Below are 13,307 nucleotides of genomic sequence, written 5' to 3'. Positions count from 1 at the left end.
ATTTTTTTGTTGATAAATTTTCCTGAGAGATGTTTCTTCAGACCAGCAAGGGAAAATAATCTTTTTTCTTTGCACTCCACAATTTCTAAATATCAGCAATGTAAGGAATACCTTTCGAATCCAACTGCGACATAAAATAATCAATTTTATATTTATTTTTATGGAGTATGGAATTCAATAACTATAAAGACTGAACAAATCGGCATACATCTGCCATAATTGTTTATCCAGATACCACAATTACCAATTTTCTTTCTTTGGATATGTAACATTGTGTCGACCTTGATTAATATCGTTTGATCAAAGATCAATTTTCCAATAAAATAAATCTAGGTAGTAGTACTAATATTGACCAGGAAGTGATTAGTGGAGAAAAACCTGTGGTCACAGTTTATTAAATATTATTTTTCCCAATGGTTGCAATTGGCATAGACCACACCTTCATTTCAATTCTTCATCTCCACAGATTGTCTCTCTCTTTGTCGATCTGACTCCCTCGCTCTCGCTGGCCCTCTGTCTTTCAGCCTACATTTTGCTCTTTTGATCACCGTCTTCTGTTGTCTTAAACAAATGCCACTCAACCATGAAAAGACAAAGGATTCCACTCTCTATGCATCTTTAGACATATACTTGTTCATTGATACATTTGGTTTAAAACTTATGCTGTCAACTTTTGCTATTAAACTTTTTTCAATTAATTTGTGCTCTCTATCGAGCCGGTATTGGTCTACAGTGTTGAAAGGAATAAACAGATACCTTTTTCATCTCTCTCTCTAACTCAAACTCAAGTTTCATATTGTATGTTCAGTTTTTTTTTGGTCAGGCCCATGGGCCTCTGAACTTTATTGTATGTTCTATCAGTGACTAGAGGAAAATTAAGACATTTCTGCTGCGTAGCCAGTTAATGATTTTAGTGAAATATTTCAGATATTGAATGATTCAGACTGCATAGAAGATGACATTCCAATTGTTGCAAGATAAAGCAAAAACAAGAATGTTTCTGTTGGATTTTCTTTAAGCAATACAACTGCCACACCATCTGTGTGGGCGTATCTGGCGACCTTCCTCCATTTCGACCTTTCTTTCTTTCTTTCTTTCGTTCATTTTTCCTGCTTTCTTTCTTTCTTTCTTTATTTCTTTCTTTCATTCTTTCTTTCTTTCTTTCTCCATTGGTTTCTTCCCCGCTCTCTTTCTTTCTATTTTATTTCTTTCTTTCATGATTTCTTAAGTTCTGTCTTTATGTTTATCTTTCAATCCACATCTCTGTCTGTTTGTCTGTCAACCTATGTATTTATCTGACGGTCTGATTGTCTGTCTGTCTGTCTGTTTGTCTGCATGTCTATCTATTTTCTTTCTATCTATCTATCTATCTATCTATCTATCTATCTATCTATCTATCTATCTATCTATCTATCTATCTATCTATCTATCTATCTATCTATCTTTGTGTCAGTTTGTCTATCTGTCCGTCTATCTAGCTATCTACCCAGTTTTCTATCTATCTGCCTGTTTTCTAACTGTCTGTCCATCCATCTATCTATCTCTCTATCTATCTATCTATCTATCTATCTATCTATCTATCTATCTATCTATCTATCTATCTATCTATCTATCTATCTATCTATCTATCTTTGTGTCTGTATGTCTAGCTAGCCGCCCATCTATCTATTTATCTATCTGTCTGTCTATCTATCTATGTATATATCTCTCTATCTCTCTCTTTGTGTCTGTTTGTCTATCTATCTAGCTATCTATCCAGCTATCTATCTATCTGTCTGTCTGTCCATCTATCAATTCCTCTATCCATCCATCCATCCATCCATCTAACTATCTATCTATCTATCTATCTATCTATCTATCTATCTATCTATCTATCTATCTATCTATCTATCTATCTATCTATCTATCTATCTATCTATCTTTCTATCTATCTATCTATCTATGTATCCATCTGTCTATCCATCTGTCTGTCTATGTATCTATCTATCTATCTATCTATCTATCTATCTATCTATCTATCTATCTATCTATCTATCTATCCATCTATCTATCTACCTCCTTCCCTTGCACTACCTTATGATCATACAAAGTAAAAACTCTCCATGTAGGTGAAAATATGAACAATATTTTGTTATATAAATTACTGCTCCCGACAACATTTCTGAACTTCTCCTCCAATTGACTCATTAAGACGTCTTCTTACATCCATATGGATAATTAAAACAAAGTACCATAATGGGTTCTTTATTGTCAAATCAAAACAATTGCAAAACGGCATATATGTTTTGATGTAAATCCGTGAGAGTAGTTTAATTTTCCGATTTCCTGTACACTGTGTATGTTTGTTAGATTACCCTAAATTCGACATTTGAGAACAAGGAGCGAATCTAACTGTTACACCTTCTTGCAATATTTTCATAGAACAAATTTCACATCCATTCTGTCATGAAAGCTTCCGTCAGAGCACGATCGGAATTCCCACGACTCTGGTCGCGAATCTGGCGTTGAACTCTTACAATCATTGAAAATCCCGATGTTATGATTTACTGGATTTGATGATAGCATACTGACTGCCACTTCTCAGTAATTTCTATGCTTATTGGCAGATGGTTTATTGTTTTGCTGATGAAACAGACTGCCCTCTCGTATTTTTTAAATCTCCATTGTTTTGATTATATTCCATACAGCACAGAAACATGGCCTTCGCCCCAACAATTTCACACTGAATCTCCCACTAGTAACACACCCAGACGCATTGCCTTCCATTTATCCCTGATCAATGTAGTTAACACTATGTACAAGTTTGCAAGGCCAATTCACCTGGCATGCACATGTTTGAATTGTTGGAAGAAACCAGGGCACCCGAAGGAAACAAGGGGAGAACATGCAGACTTCACACAGTCACCAATATAAGAATCCAACCCGGTTCCCGTTCACTGTGAGGCAGTAGGGCTACCCAATGGGCCAACACACCACATGGGTGCTACAGTGGCTCAGTATTTAGCACTGATGCCGCATAGCCACAGGGACCCAGGTTCGATTAAGCATTGCTATTTTCAAGTGACCATGAATGAGTTTGTGTGTGCATTTTTAAAACATTCTTCTAATAAACTGCCCTCCACCTTTGGATTTTCCAAAGGCCACAGAGCCATAGAGATGTACAGCATGGAAACAGACATTCTGTCCAACACGTCCATGCCAACCAGATATCCCAACCCAATCTAGTCCCACCTGACAGACCCGGCACATATCCCTCCAAACCATTCCTATTCATACACCCATCCAAATTCCTCTTAAATGTTTCAATTGTACCAGCCTCCACCATTTCCACTGGCAGCTCATTGTATACACGTACCACCCTCTGCGTGAAAAACTTGCCCCTTAGATCTCTTTTATATCTTTCCCCTCTCACCCTAAACCTATGCCCTCTAATTCTGGACTCGCCCACCCCAGGGGAAAGACTTTATCTGTTTATCCTATCCATGCCCCTCATAATTTTGTAAACCTCTATAAGGTCTCCCCTCAGCCTTCTACGCTCCAGGAAAAACAGTCCCAGCTTGATCAGCCTCTCCCTTTACCTCAAATCCGCCAACCCTGGCAACATCCTAATAAATCTTTTCTGAACGCCTTCAAGGTTCACGTCCTTCCGACAGGAAGGAGACCAGAATTGCTCGCAATATTCCAACAGTGTCCTAAACAATATCCTGTACAGCCGCAACATGACCTCCCAACTCCAGAACTCAATACTCTGATCAATAAAGGAAAGCATAGCAAACGCCTGCTTCACTATCCTATCTATCTGTGACTTCACTTTCAAGAAGCTATGAACCTGCACTCCAAGGTCTCTTTGTTCAGCAACCCTCCTAGGTCCTTAACATTAAGTGCATAGTTCCTGCTAAGATTTGCTTTGCCAAAATGCAGCATCTCGCATTCATCTGAATTAAACCTCATCTACCACTTCTCAGCCCATTGGCTCATCTGGTCCAGCTCCTGTTGTCCATCAGCACTTTTTTATTGTTGTTCGATAGTTACAACTGCTGATTTGGTGATTTGGTGATAAGACCTAATAGCCAGTGAACAGGTAAATAAATAAAATAGTAAATAATTTACAGTAATTTAAGGAACAGACGTAGTAAGAGCGAGTATGGCTGAAGCATTGGTGACCATCATTCAACATGACCCAACAATGGTGTGCAGCTAATGAGTTGAGCTAATCCATTGATCACAGTAATTCATGTTGTGGATGCACTATTTGTACTCTGTGATGCAGCAAACCTTGTCATTTTCAGCATGTTTCGCAGTTATCCTCAAAAGTTTTGAATAAGCTAGCACTTACTGGTTCGTTCTTCATTTGTAAACATTTTTTAGGACATTTCTTTAGAATATTCCCATTGACCAAAATGTTTTTAATCATTTATATGAAAGGTTTAGATGTCATGAATGTATGTATGGTTTGCATGCTTGCAGATGACATGAAAACTTGAGCTGCAATGAATAGTGAAGGTCACTTCAGAGTACAACGGATCTTGTTCAGGTCAGACAGAGATCTGAGGAGTAGAAGATGGAGTTAAGTTGAGACAAATAAGAGATGTTGCATTTTGGGAAGGCAAATCATTGTATGAGTATACACTTAATGCTAATGACCAGGCGAGTGTTGACGAACAAAGAGAATTTCGAGTGCAATGTATTGGTTGCTTGAATTTGTAGTCACGGGTAGATATGATAGAGAAGGTGGTCTTTGGTACGATTTACTTTATTGATCATCGAGCATTGGGTATCTCTGAGACTTTATAAATTCCTTCCAAGACTGCAGTCACTCAGCTTCAGAAAGTTAAAGCAAATTTAACTGATCATCCCATATTCCTAATTCTTGTTGTCTTGTTGTCCTGTTCCGGGTGAACAGGACCCAGATTAGACCACGTTTCGAATACAGCGTTTGTTTATGGGCGGCACGGTGGCACAGTGGTTACCACTGCTGCTTTAGAGCACCATAGACTCGGGTTTAATTCCCGCCTCAGGCGAGTGACTTCGTGGCGATTGTACATTCCACCCGTGTCTCTGAGTTTTCTGCGGAGGTCTGGTGAATTGGCCATGTTAAATTGCCCGTAGTGTTCGGTAAGGGGTAAATGTATGTGTCCGTTGTGCTTCGGCAGGTTGGTGTTGACTTGCTTGGCTGTAAGTAATCTAATCTAATGGCCTCCCTGCTATCAGTCAGATGTCGTGAAATGTAAAAGAATTCAGAAGAAATGATTCCAGGGTTTGAGGTATCGGTAGAGTGAAGTTGTTTTCCCTGGAGTGTCAGAGGCTGAGGGGCGACCTTGTCGATGTTTATGTATCTATGAGGAGCATGCATGTGAAAAATAGAAAATATGCTTTCCATGTGTTGGGTGAGAGAGAGGACGGACGTTTCATGTGAGAGTGGACAAATACATTGCAAAGAATCAAAAGGGGGAGGTTTATTGGTAGAGAGTGTTGCAAAAAATGAATGGTGCTGTCAGTGGTGATTAGTACATTAGAGCATTTATATGAATCGAGGATTTGTACATGAATATGCAATATTTAGAGTGAAGTGGATGAACGTATGTCAAATAGGATTAGATGTGTTGAGAATATCTGTTTGTCATGGGCGAGTTGGACAAAAGTGTTTATTTTTTCTACATGCTACATATCTCTGTGACTGTATGAGTACAATGTCCAATTGGCCTACTCCATTTTACACTTTAATTTAAGTCTTATGTCGTTACTACATCAAAGTTCACTGGTTTAAGATCATGTGTCCAAAATATTTAAACACAGTTTCATTGCTGTTTTAGGCCAAAATCCGTTCATCGGTTAACTTTAGCCATACATTTTGGAGTATGTCAGTGATATTGTCCGCGTCCTTTGGGAACTGTGCGGCTTTCAAAGCATTAAGCCTGTAGATGCCTTGTTTTTTTTTTCCTGTAGCATTCCATACTTCCACCGCATGCATATTCTATTCCTGTATGCATTCTCATTCTACTGCATCGAACCTTCCACTTAACTTCTTTGCTCCTAAGAGAGGAGTTAACTTTCCAATCTCATCTCATAGGAATTCCTTGTTATTTAACATATTTCAGGAACATCAAAATCCATGTTATTTAGATTTGATTCCAGAATCTGCGGGGAAGGAACTATCAATGGTTTCTCTGGTGGTTTTACAATTATCTGGCAAATTTTATAAGTGCTGCAAAATTGAAACACATTCTTATGCAGTACAGGTCAATCGAAATGCTTTTGTAATTTGCGTTGGCTCTTCCTAACACATATATTACTTCCAACTGGTACTCCATAATATGTCTGCTACTGACAATTCTGATGATTTCTCTTCTGCACTGACCTGCTGTAATCTCTATTTGCTCCTTTAGATTCTGTCATTAATATAGTAACACTTGGAACACATTCTGATTCATTTTCTGAATAATCATCATAACATATTTCTTTCTGGAAAATCATTAGCCTTTTGGCACTAAGCACCTCAAATCGTTCGCCTTTCTCTTTTGATTTTTTTTTGTCTTGCAGTAACTTACGATAATTGCATCTTGTTAGTACACAGACTGAAAACAAATTCAGGGTATTTTTCTTCTAATTCAACAGTTGCTGTTTTTTTCTTTGGTTTCTCAACCACTAGAGGTTTCACTCGCACTTTGGATCCTGCCAGGTCTGCGCCAAGAGCAAGTTGCATTCCTGGCACTGTGATGATGCTGCCCCATCAAAAGTTTTGTTGTTTTTTCAGAGATGTCGTAAAGGCGCAGTTTAAAAATAAAGTCTGGGTTTGTCTATTTGAGAAAACTTTTAATCTCTCAAAAAAATCTTTCACAATACAAGGGAAGTGGCCATTTCTATAGGCTCAGCATTTCTCTGTTTTATTTTTCTTTGTAGCAGTCTGACAGTTTTGCAGCTGGGGCGTATGTTTTTGTTGGGATCTCAGTGAACCTGTTCGTTTCAAAGAAACATCTCTATACTTATCCTCTCTCCTACTGGCGTCTCTTCTGTAAAGACCTGTGTTTGATTTCACAAAATTCTGTTTATTGGTTGTTGCAAGTATTTGGGCAGCATCAATAAGTTGCAATAAATTTGAGCAGGTTTGAAAAACCTGATGTCATTTTAAGTTATTCTCTTTTGTTCAGGGAGAAATAACTTCTGTTTTGCTTAAAACTGGGCTAGCTGCATGAACCCTGAAGCATTCACCCTCCACCTGCTCAAATCATTTTTTTTAATAAGGTGTGTGCCTCATTCTTCAAAATACATTGAGGGGGCCTGGCCTAGTCCAGAATGGAATGGGGTTGTCTGAGAGATCTGTTTAGTAATTCCACTTTGTGATTAGTGCTGTGTGACTCAAAAAGAGCGAGTGATTAGCGTTAGCGTATTTTGTTCCCGGAGTGCTTTTTTTTTGGTCGAACGTTAATAGTAATCCAGATAACAATATATGGTTCTGTCAGTAAGATTTTCTAGTGGTGGGGGAAAAAAAATCAATTCGGGTCTTCTGCAAAAGGTAGAGCAGGCAAAACTGTTTGAACTGGCAACCCAGCCAATGCTGAAAAACACTGTGATTATTACCGAAGTCGCTCAACATTTAAAGGTGCTGAAAAATACATTAACATATTAAGAAACAGCATTTTTATTGTTCTCAAGAGTTTCACGGATTGGAATCTGCTACCCAATTATGCCATGGAATTTTAGAAAATAAGATGAAGGAAATAATTGGGAAATAGCTAATAAGTTAGGAATAGGTTATACTAGTTATGAAAGGAAAGCTGACATTGCTATAAAGTTGATCAAGTGGTTGTTTAGATCATGGAAACAGAATAATGCCGTGGAGTTAGCAAAACTTTACTGATAAGTTATTAACACAAGTTACAAGATAAAGAAGTGAAAAGATGAGCCATGTTAGATGATGAAGAAAATGCAAGAATCATTTTAGCTCTAGAAAAAATAAAAAGTAAGGAAGACCTCATCAGACATAAGGGAAAAATTGAGTACATGAGAGTGAAGAAAATGAGAATTTAAAAGCATTTCATCTTCAGAAGTTACGACTCAGAGAGCATTGCCCACTTAAATGATGGAGAAAAATGCTGAAGGTAAGATTACTGAGGAAAAGAGAGAGCATGAGCAAACCTATAATGGCCAAGGGCTTGGTGGGATATCCTTAAGTATGTAAAAATGTTGCCAAGATTCGATGGCAATGGTGTAGTTGTCTTCTTCGTCGAACATGAAAAGATCATTACAGAAATCAGTGGCAAGTGAACATGTGGGCTTTGTTGGTCCAAACACAAGTTTCAGGTAGAGCTAGTAAGATAGTTGCATCACGATCAGAGGGAGTACTTGGACATTATGAGAAGGTGATCAAAATCATTTTAAGTGTAATAAAGCTGTGGGTGTACTGTACAATTCAGAGAGGTAAAACATATCAGAACTACCTGACCGCACAATTTGTTTTGAACAAGTTATAATCATATATGTGTTCCAGTCGCTCGGATAGCCAGTTGCCTGGAGACAACAAAGCATAACTGAATTACAGCAATCAGTTCAAATTATACCCACAATAAATAATAAACTCCCATCAAGCTTGAATTTCGTATATTGACAATCGTAAGAGCCAATGTCAGAATCCAACCGTTTGTGGGTTAATTCCCGGGAAAAGTGAACAGTTGGGAGGGAAACTGCCAAGTCAACAAAATCTGCAGATTTCCCAGAGAACTGTTTTCTTACATTTATCGATCTGTGACCTGTGATGCATAATCCCTCCAAAGAAGAAAATAAAACACAGGAAGAACCAAAGTTGAAATTTTGGTAATCTTATTCAGGGAGTTTTAGCACACTTTTATGCGAGGGGAAAGTAAAGATAGTTTAAAGGAATGAGCTGTAAACAGTTATTAGTTAATAATTGTATGTTATACTTTAATGAACAGAGTTGTTAATTAGTACTTTATGTAGATCTCAGCCAGCCAATTTTCAAATATTACTTCCCGGGATAAAACCTTAATATGTTGCTGGTTTAAATTAAGCTGGAGTATTTACCCCGCGTCATATCATAAGTGAGCATGAGCTTGTGCCAGAAGCCTTTAGGCAACGTTTCTGGAATCCAAGGAGACGATCTGCTCAAACATGCATTGACTTTGAAAGGACCAACCAAAGTCATTTAGTAAAGTGTATAAGGATGTTAAAAAACAGAGCAAACCTATAATGCTTTTAGAGAGGTAACATTTTGGAGGAGTTAAAAATGCTCATCCTAAACAACAGAAAACTCATATGAAGAACAGAAAGGTGCAAAGGCAAGATTGGCAGCTTAAATGGCTGATGAATATGAGTTGTCCATCAATCAAAGTTTCACATTCACAATCAATTCAATTCATTGTCATAGAAATTGCGATAATGAGAAATCTGCAAGTGCTAAGGGAAAGATATATCGCTCTGAGGATCAGAAAAAATAACTTACCACAGATTAAAAGAGAAATTAAAAAGCACCAGATATTCTGCTTGACCAGATGTTTGTGACCAAACAGTAGCAAATAACTGATAAAATAGAAATGTTTACCTGAGAAAAAGAAGTAACTGAGTTACAGCAGAAGGATGGAGGTATAAAACAATTACATAAAAAGACGTGCGCAAAAGAAGAATCCAGATGCATCCAGGAATGTTTTCATCTTTAAAAAAAGATAGCTCAATGACAGAAAAGAGACCATTACATTTTCAGGCAGATCTGCAATGGGCAGAAGTTCATCAGGTCATATCCCCAGTGAGTCATAGAAAGAATATGTTGCACACTGCGCATGAACTCCCCGCAGGAGGACATTTTGAGATAAGGAAATCTCAAGCTAAAATACAAAATCATTTTTATTGGCCTGGAATACACATGGATGCAATAGAATTTTGCCAGACTTGCCATAAATGTCAAGTGAGTTTCAGACCACAGGCATTAATAATAACTACACTTCTATTACCCATTCAAATATTTAAGGAAACTTTTAATACAGTCTGAATTGATTGTGTGGGACTCTTAGCTAAAATAAAACGTGGTAATCGGTGATTTTTCACAGTGATGGATGCGCCCATTAGATTTGCAGATTTTTAGACATTCAGATGCAATTCCATTACGCATCAACACAACTAAAAAACATTGTAATGCCCTTACCCTTTTCACGAGATAGAAATCAATCACAGCGATACCGTTAGATCAAGTGTAAAACTGCATGTCACAGTTATTCACAGAAATTATGGTCAGCTTGTAGTTGAAACAATTTAAATCGACTGCAACTTGTTCAGAAGACACAGAAATCTTGCATTACAGATCAAAGGTCATGTTGAGGGCTCATAACTGTCCAGATGATTGGAATGCGCAAATTCTGTTCCTAATTTTTTGCCATCACAGGTTCACCAAATACATCTTCCAAATTTAGTCCATTGAATTAATTTTTTTTTGCACGACGTAAGTGGACGATTTACTTTCCAGAGCAAAACGGAAATGACATGGAAGAGTTATCCCAATTGTATGGGGGAATAGTTGAATAAAGCTCTTAAGTACTAAACTAATTCTCCAGAAATTAGCTATAGTGAATCCTGTTTCGATGACATAACCTCCTTATAGTCATTGCCCTCGAAGTTTGGCGGTCATGCAAAAGGAAATTGAATAATTGAATGCATACTCCAGGAGGGCGTAATCGAAGTAAGTAACAGTGTTTGGAGCCTACCAATAGGCATTGTGCGAAAATCAAACACTACTACCGTTTATTTATGAATTTTCACTAAGTCAACGCAGATACAAAGACGTATGCCTATCCAAGTCTACATTTGGAAGACTGTATTGCAAAATGGGATAAATATCCTACTGTTTACATTTTTGAATTGCTCTGATTAATCCAACAGGTACGTTTGGTGAACGACTAAAAAGAAATGGCTTTTGTAACACAGAAGGAACTATGTCATTTTAAAGTATTAATATTTGCTGGTCAAATTTTTGAGATTAAACAATGAGGTCATTGCCGGATTACTCAATTGTTATACGTTATATTGATAACATGGTGATTTTTCAATCACACATGGAAGGAACATTTGCAAGATTTCTTGGGATTGATCGACTTCAGCAGGTAGGCTTCGTATAAACATTGAAACAAAGTTATTTTGCCAAAGGCAAGTCACCTTCATGGGACATGTTATTGGATATGAACAGATGTCACATGGAATGAAAAAAAAAGCGAAGGCTGCTGAGGAGCTTCCATACTATTTGGAAAAAAAGAGTGGTATGTCAAATCCTTGGATTGTGTGAGTTTTATCACAAATTCGTTGGCCACAACACTCACTGAAATGCTAAAGAAAGGGCAAGAGGTTTCAGTGGACAATGGACTGTCAGAAGGCACTTGACAGATTAAAAATGATGTTATCTACTGCCTCGGTGTTCGTCAATACTAGTTATGCAAAGCCAGAGAAGTGAGTTACTGATGCAAATGATGTGGGTATTGAACCTATAATTTTTCAAGAAGGCGATGAGAAAATGGAAATGCCTCTCTGGTATTTATCCAGTTATTTGTATATTCGTAAGCAAAAATTTCCACAGTTTAGAAGGAGAATTTGCAATTATTGTTGGCATTACTACATTTGTCAAGCTACTGGGAATGTTCTTCCACAAGAAGCTTTCTTGATCTCTTCATGTAGATGCATTGGTTACAAATGCCGTACAATGTCTCTTCTTTTTCAGGCAGCTGAGGATCGTTGGCATGACGACGAATACCATTGCCAACTTTTACAGGTACGTCATTGAAAGTATTCCGTCTGGCAGTATCAATATCTGGTATGGCAACTGTACTATTCAATCTCAGAGACAGTTACAGTGAGTGATGCAGTCGCCCTGGAACTTTACAAAGGCCAGCCTCCCATCTATACAATCTATCTACTATGTCCACTTTGAGGGAACGGCCAGCAACATTCTCAAAGATTCATCCCAACCTGGCAACGTTTGTCTACCATTTCTACCATTGTCGAGAAGTTACAGAAGCCTGAATGCACGCACCAGCTTTTTTTTAAAACAGTTATTACACTACTGTTGCTAGAATACTGAATGTGCTTAAATATTAACTTCTACTGATAACATTGATTTCACTCATAAAATGCAACTTCTCCAACAAAATGACGACGAGGAAGCATCACTGCTGGACCCTGGTCCATCTTCAGTGGAAGAGGAAGTATGGCAGTCTCTGGCTGCCATCGAATAGGATTCATTTGATTCATGCCTTCACATTTAAGGTGTTGTTATAAAATGACCAACGAGGGGAGATGAGCAGTTAAAATTTGAATTTAGACTGTAGTCAGAAAAACAAAGTGGCTTTCCAGTTCAAAATAACACAACAAAATGGCGTCAAGTTATGATTTGACTTTGTGAACCTGCATTAATGCTTTGTGAAGTAGCTGAAATAGAAGATAAAGAAATTAATGGAACTTCCATAAAATGAATCAGGAGACATTAATTGACTACTCAAACTAACCTCGAACTGCTGGCATGGGATGATGAGCTACATAAGACATGAAAAGTATTTTTTTTAGAAAATATCACTGGATTAACCTTCTCTCAATCATATCCACTTATTACATTTGATTGTTCTTTTATAATTAAGGCTCTGCTGTCGCTGTGAAAAGCTTATAAATGATGTTTAGTTTTCAAATGTATTTGCACAATTTCGCCACGGAATGCAAAAGCTTTAACCTCTGTATTGCTGGACAAAATTGTGTCAGGCTGCCTTATGTGACTAAACTGCGAACCTTGCTTTATACAGATGACATTCCATTGATTCTTTAGACTGATTTTAAAACTGAGAGGTGCCGCGTGGGATCTACATCTTCAAATGGACACAGAAAATCTTAACATTCACCTGTTCCTGTGCTTTGTTTTTGCAGCTAATAATTGTTCTTTATTTATCTATGCTAATTAACTCTGTGATGTGCCTGTATTGCTCACAAGACAAAGCGTTTCACTGTGCCTCAGTGCACGTGAAAATAAATTCATTTCAATATGTTACCATAATGTGTCTGGGCCAATCATACACAATGATAATAACCCATTGAAGTTTCTGATGAAATATTTAGATAAAAAAAACAAGACTGTTCAGGTGATGCTTGCAGACGTTCAGTTTGAAAATTATTCATATGACAGGTCGAGAAAACATGACTGCCGAGGCCTTGTTCAGACTTGAAAGTGCAACAGTGGTGCTTGTTGGCAGTAGTACATGTACTTAAGCACAATGTAGTAGTGCATGTTTGCATGACTATATTGTGGAACTACCGATGTTGGACTGGGG

Source organism: Hemiscyllium ocellatum, chromosome 38, assembly GCF_020745735.1.
Source record: "Hemiscyllium ocellatum isolate sHemOce1 chromosome 38, sHemOce1.pat.X.cur, whole genome shotgun sequence".
Classification (NCBI taxonomy): domain Eukaryota; kingdom Metazoa; phylum Chordata; class Chondrichthyes; order Orectolobiformes; family Hemiscylliidae; genus Hemiscyllium; species Hemiscyllium ocellatum.
This window is presented reverse-complemented; position numbering follows the sequence as displayed.